Raw genomic sequence first — 6,299 nt, 5'->3', positions numbered from 1 at the left:
GGATTTACTATTTTGACAGGGACCCAATCGTCTTCCCTTTATGTAGCGATGACTCTCCCCACCAAGATTTGAGCAGGTCTGGATCTGGAAGAGGTGGGCTAAATGACAACTGTACTCCCAACTACAGAAGCATCAGAAACAGGCAGCTTAGCCCACACTAAATGTTCAGAAATAGGCTGTAAAGTGACACATCTCTAAAGTTTAGCTGTACCAATTCTGGTTGGCATTGCTTCAGCTTCAGGAGTTTCTGAGTTGGACAGTAGAGACATCAAATGAGACAGGTTGTCGTTTGGGATATCCTTCATGTCATTAACAGCGGTTTTGCTGTTGACCTTCACTTTCATCTGTGAAATAAGCCCTTTAATGGCACTGCTGCCCAGGATCATCACTTGAAAGTCAAACACGGTGACAGTGAGGTCATACATAAGAAGGCGTAACAAGGTTTCCTCCACATCCAACAATAACAAAGTCCTCAGCTGGCTTCTTCTCAAGGTTGGGAGCAGACTGTGAGAGTTCATCTTCAGCTTTTACACTCATAGTACATGCCATAGATCCCGTCTACTAAGGCTTTTCGGACATGTCCACTGTCTGTGTCAGCATCTGTGTAGAATAAGCTATCTGACTTTGAGAGTTTTTGTAAATCTTGTATAATCACAGTCTTTTGAGCTGACACAGTGCTCAAGATGTCATACTATGTTTCGTCAGTGTCAGTTAAGCTTGAGGTGGGAGGCTGATTCACTAGATCTACACTGTCCTCCCCTGCACATGGATGTCAGTTTCTCTGCTGACCATGAAGGGTAGGGTGTCTCTTCTTTGGGCAGTTGCGTCTGGTATGGCCAGGTGAGTAACACAGGAAGCATACCTTGTTCTCTCTGCAGTGAGTGAAGGCAGAGTGAGAGATGTCGCTGCACACTAAACAGGGCATTAGGTTGCAACCCTCAATTTTTGGTTGTCTGTTGTTAGGGTGTTGCTTCTGATTAGCACGAACATAAACAGAGCCTTGAAGCAACACTTTTTCTAGCATGCCAATCAATCTCTCTAGAGCAGAAGCATCTTCATTCTCAGTTTTTCGCTCTTTGCACTCATTTATAGCTAAAGTAGTATCAGTGTTGATCTCAACTTAATTAATGATAACTTTGTTGCTTTTCTCTGTAGAAGACATAAGCCCCTTTTCAAAGTGGTACTCATCCAACACTGCCTGTACCTCACAAGCTGACCACTTATCGATTGTCTTGGATCTGAAGGTAAGGGCTAAGTCTCTGCTTGAATAATGTCTGATAAACATGCCTGTAACTTCACCACTAGGATTGTCAAATGATTTACCTTGTTCGTTAAGGTAGCTTGCAGCAGCATCAGCAGCTCAGTTCAGTCTGAGCCAGTACTCATACGTATCTTCATGTTATTTTAGCAGCATGGAGTAAAAGTCTGCAAGGGGTACAGAGGAGCAACGGTTGGAGCTGAAATGTTTGTGGAAGAGTCCATAGCTGGCCTGTGGGTTATGCTGGACATCAATACCACCATTTCTTATCCCAAAATCTCACATCTGTCACTCTGCCCTTCAGATGGATGAGAATTTCCTCGCCTTGGTTTTCCAGCAGCACACCGCTTTTCCTGATGTAAATGTTTATTGAATCCTCCCATTCATCAACAGTCGGGGTATCAGAACTCTCCCTTTGAAACACAGGTGGGTCCTTTACCTGTCTGTGTGACCAGCTGAACTTGGGAAAGGTCCACTGTACAACTGGAGGAGTCTTTCAACACACTTGTGTCATCATGGCTTGTGTGCACAGCAGCAGCGGGGCATGATGTGTTGAGGTGGGACATAATGCTGTGTGCTAGTTGTTGTCCTATCTGCTGCACAACGGTGGTCATTTGGTCAGAAAGCCTCACCTCGTCAGGGGAAGCAGGACCTGATCTGTTTGTGCATTGTGGTGTGTCAAGCTCATTGACGGGCTGTGCATAAGATGTCACCTTATCTCTACACACAAAAGAACTGTGCTCACCAGTAGAAGCTACATACTCTGACTTATGATCACTTACAGAAAATGGAAGAGGTCTACTATGTAACCCTCTGCCTCTACCATTACTGAGAAGAGTAATACTGGAAGGACTAAAATTGCTCAGATTCATAGTTAGAAAAATACCCACACAAATGGCAAAATTATATACAACAAGTTGTGCAGCTGCAACCACAACACAAATGATCAAGAACAACATTAACAGCAATCAACAGATTGCAGATACCAAAGCAGCTCCAACTTAACGCAGTGAAGAGAAGGTGACCTCCCCAGTCCGGCGTAGTCATGGATGGATCATGGCACCAATGTGTTGTAATCAGGCTGTCGTTGTGAAATTCATGGTGGTTGTAAAAATCTGCATGTGTAACAAGACAAACAGAGTAGAATGGTGACTTCTCAAGGTAACCACACACACACCAGCCTGTTGTAATTCCTCCACTGCTGTGTGGAAATTTACTAAAATGAATTTAACAGAAGAATGTATAAAAGTGTATGTGACTTTTACAAGACAAAGTAACAACTTGCAATCATATAGTGGATATGTTCAGCTTTTTACACTGATAGAGTGTAAATAAATTCAAACAAAATAAACAAAAAGTATTTGTCATTTTAAATCTTTTGAACAGTATCAGAACAGTATCAGAAAAATACATAAAATTATCTTGACTGTTTTTTTAGCTGTGTGTTTTTAACAACAATATGAAATCATGCAATATTTTTAACTTTGCATTTCAGCATGAAATATTTACAATACAAAAGTAAAAAATTCCATAAAAACAGAAAACCTTGGTGTTTTATAAACCACAATTTTCTCAGTAAATGCACAGTGCAACATACCTGCATGTGTACCAAGACAAACTAGTGAAGTGGTGACTTGGTAACTTCTCAAGGTAACGGCACACACACCAGCCTGAAAGATGGCACAATGCTAACGTTAGCCGCTAGCTAGCGATCTTTTATAAGCGATAAAACATACAAAAGCGAGGAGTTAACGCATCAGAAACATGGCGAAATTATAGTTGAGGCTATTAACGACAAACCAGATATAACCACCTTCAGCTGTATGTGCATTAATGTTTACTAAATTGTACTTTCTCAGAGACAGTCTCAGTAACCTTACCTGTAGTAATTCCTCCGGTGTTGCGAGGAACTACCCATAATGCACTGCGATCTCTACTCTCAAACAGAGCTGCAGTTACACGTTTACGACAGCAGGTGTCACTGTTGCGCTATTTGGCTGGATTTAATCCAGACCTATTTAACTATGTTGCATCTGCTTCAATCTTGCAAATTAGCCAAATTATGGGCAAAGTGCGAAGAATTAAAAAATGGTATTGCCTTTGCAAAAAGGACCTCTTCAGGCATTAAGGTGCAGAGTAATGAGTCTGTTACTGAAAGTGCTTTTCTGTACTAATACTGTACTGCAATGGATTCTGCTAATTGCCCGTGACTGATAAGAGTCTTTTGAGCAGTCTCCTCTTAGCCACCTCCACCAATGAGTCCAGTGTGTGCAAATGTTCACTTGCTGGCCGACGAGCGTATCCAGTGAGTGCGAATCTTTGTGAATGCATTGTTTGAATTACGGGGCAGCTAAGGGGACCGTGGCTCCCCCTGAGACGCTCAGGGGAGCTCTAAAACATGGTTCACTTTTGTTTTGTTGTTTTTGTTTGTTTGTTTGTTTTGCAGTACTCCTGTCATTGACTGCGCGCTGCCACACACTTTATGAATGTTACATGTTGTAGTAGTGGTGCGCACCAGAAAAAAGGGTCCTCCCCCGAAATTGAAGTGTTCCACAGTGTCGCTATGGCGACCAGCTACAGTGAGTCGGTCCTATCTTCTAATGGAAAACAACCCCCAGAAAAGTACCCAATACCAAAGGCGAGTAGAGTAGAATAGAGTAGAGGTGGTACCATGTAGTGGAAAAGCGCCATTAGTGAGCCGGCCCGCCTCCTTGTCCTTGATGGTACCACCCCAACATACAAAGGTATGAAAGAGCACAATGCACTGAGTAGTTAGGTGCACACATTAAAAGACCTAAACCTCTGCAGTCAAAAACAGGCGACTTTGGCTCTTTTTGTAGAGTGCATCAGTGTAAGTGGATTAGTCCAGCTTGACATTCAGGTGTACCCCCAGGTACTTACAGGACTGGACAACTTCCACATCCAAACCTCCATTGGAAACCGGTGTTAAGGGTATATCTTCTTACAGAAGTCAACCACCATTTTGTTGGTTTTAGAGGCACGGAGTTGGAGGTGGTTACTCCTGCACCACTCCATCACTACCTTGCAACGAACACTTCAAACCGTTGAAAAACAAACAACTGTCTCCTTGTTCCCTGTATTTTCATATATTGAATACTGAATTTTCCCTTCCAAGAACTTAGTTGATTGTCGGCCTGACTCATATATCAGTCCAGCCTTCGACAGACGTCACTGCCGATACTGAACTAAAGGAAATGTTTTAGGCAGATGTCTGTAGGTTTAGCTCAGTGGGTAAAACAATGGATAGTGTGCCCGAGGTTGCTGGTATAAGTCTTGTCTGTGACAGATGACAGTAGACTTTAATGGTACAAATAAAATTAAATGCGAGCTACTTTCTGTCTACTCTGCTGATATAAGTCATTGATGATGTATCTTGCAACAAACATTTCAAACTATTAAAAAAGACACTGATACTCCTGACAGTTGTGTGTTTTTTTAACACAGGGTACGTGTAAGGTAGGTAGGTAGATAATAGTTTGAATAGTTCTGTTTCCGTGTATTAAGTTGAATAAAATAATTTTTCCATTTAACTGAAGGGAAATCACAACTGATCACATTGTGTAATGCATCTTGTTTGGTTTGTTTGAGCTGAACTGAAAATAACTTTTAAAGGACATTTCTTTTCATGTTATTGCTGATAATAAACCCCCCTGTAATTTTTTTAAATTTTAATTTAGATTTTAATTTGTTTGCAGACTTTCACATTTAGTTTTATGTATTTTGTATGTTTTAGAGATTGAGCATCTGTTCAGAGTGATGTAGCCTCTTCCATCTGAAAGGCTTCATTTTTCTATCTGTTCATGATTATCACCCTTTGTTCTGCCTTCACTTGGAGTGAATTTATTGGATATGTGACACCACAAAAACCAAACCCTGCCACAGCGATTTGATCAATGTCAATAATACGGCCGTACTTCAAAGCAGATGATCTTCTAGAGAGACTGTAATTAACAGCCAGTCACAGTGGATGAGACTGTGGCACACCGCTCTGGACGGGCCCACAGATTTTTGTGAGACCCGGTCAGTGGATAAAATCATGGAAATGTTTATGAACATGATCACAAGGGGCCACAGATGTTTATGGAGAGATTATTTTTTTACATACAAACTGTGGTCAGTGCAGTTTGTGCGTTTATTTTCAGCAAAATGAAAAAGTATGTGGACCTCCCAGAAAAGGCCTTTACTAACTAACACCTTCCAAATAATTACAAAAATATATGCAGTCATTTAAAATTGATATTTAGTTTGTTTGCCGATTGGGTTAAGCTTATTTGGGAAAAACAATGATTTAATTGTATATATTTTTAATTTATTTATTTGTAGATTTTTTTTGAAGTTTTGAAACTTTTTGTATTGATTAGAAATTTGTCTATAAAAATCTAACCACCATTCTACAAATGACCATCACACAAAGCTCGATAATGATCTGAGTCCATAAAATGCGGCTCCTTTCCTCGGCACCATCTCGCCTGGCCTGTAAACTTGGATCATATGGGTTCACTATGGGTTGAAATCAGTCACAGTCTGTCTAACTTAAGTCAAGCAGACAGGGATGATGGGCTTTAGGAAACCATTCATTGCGGCAAACATACACTTTTCAAGCCCCATTGAAACACTGACCTGCTCAAATGATCTGAGGGCAGAGTATCTGCTGCGGTTACCTCACTGCTCCCTCGCTTTGTCTTTGTTGTTTCCCTCCCCACCCCCTCTTTTTCTTTCATGTGAACCAACTCAGCAACTTATCACTGCTTTAAAAATAATAATTAATTTTTTTTTTTCAATAACAGTAAAAGAAGGGAGACAATGTAAAACAAATACAAGAGTTAAAAAATAAGTTTAAACATACAGTAGTTGTAAAGTTGATTGGTTGTAAATCAAAGAAAAAAACTGTTTTTTTAGCAGTTGGTTTGATATTAATCCATTTAACATCTGGATCGACATGAAATGGGACATGACACAGGGAAAAACGATCATGGGCAACTAAGAGTAAAAAGAGATAAGAAAATGACCTGAAAATTAG

Source organism: Plectropomus leopardus, chromosome 5 (genome assembly GCF_008729295.1).
Source record: "Plectropomus leopardus isolate mb chromosome 5, YSFRI_Pleo_2.0, whole genome shotgun sequence".
In the NCBI taxonomy this organism is placed as follows: Eukaryota; Metazoa; Chordata; class Actinopteri; order Perciformes; family Serranidae; genus Plectropomus; species Plectropomus leopardus.
Note: the sequence above shows the minus strand (reverse complement) of the source record.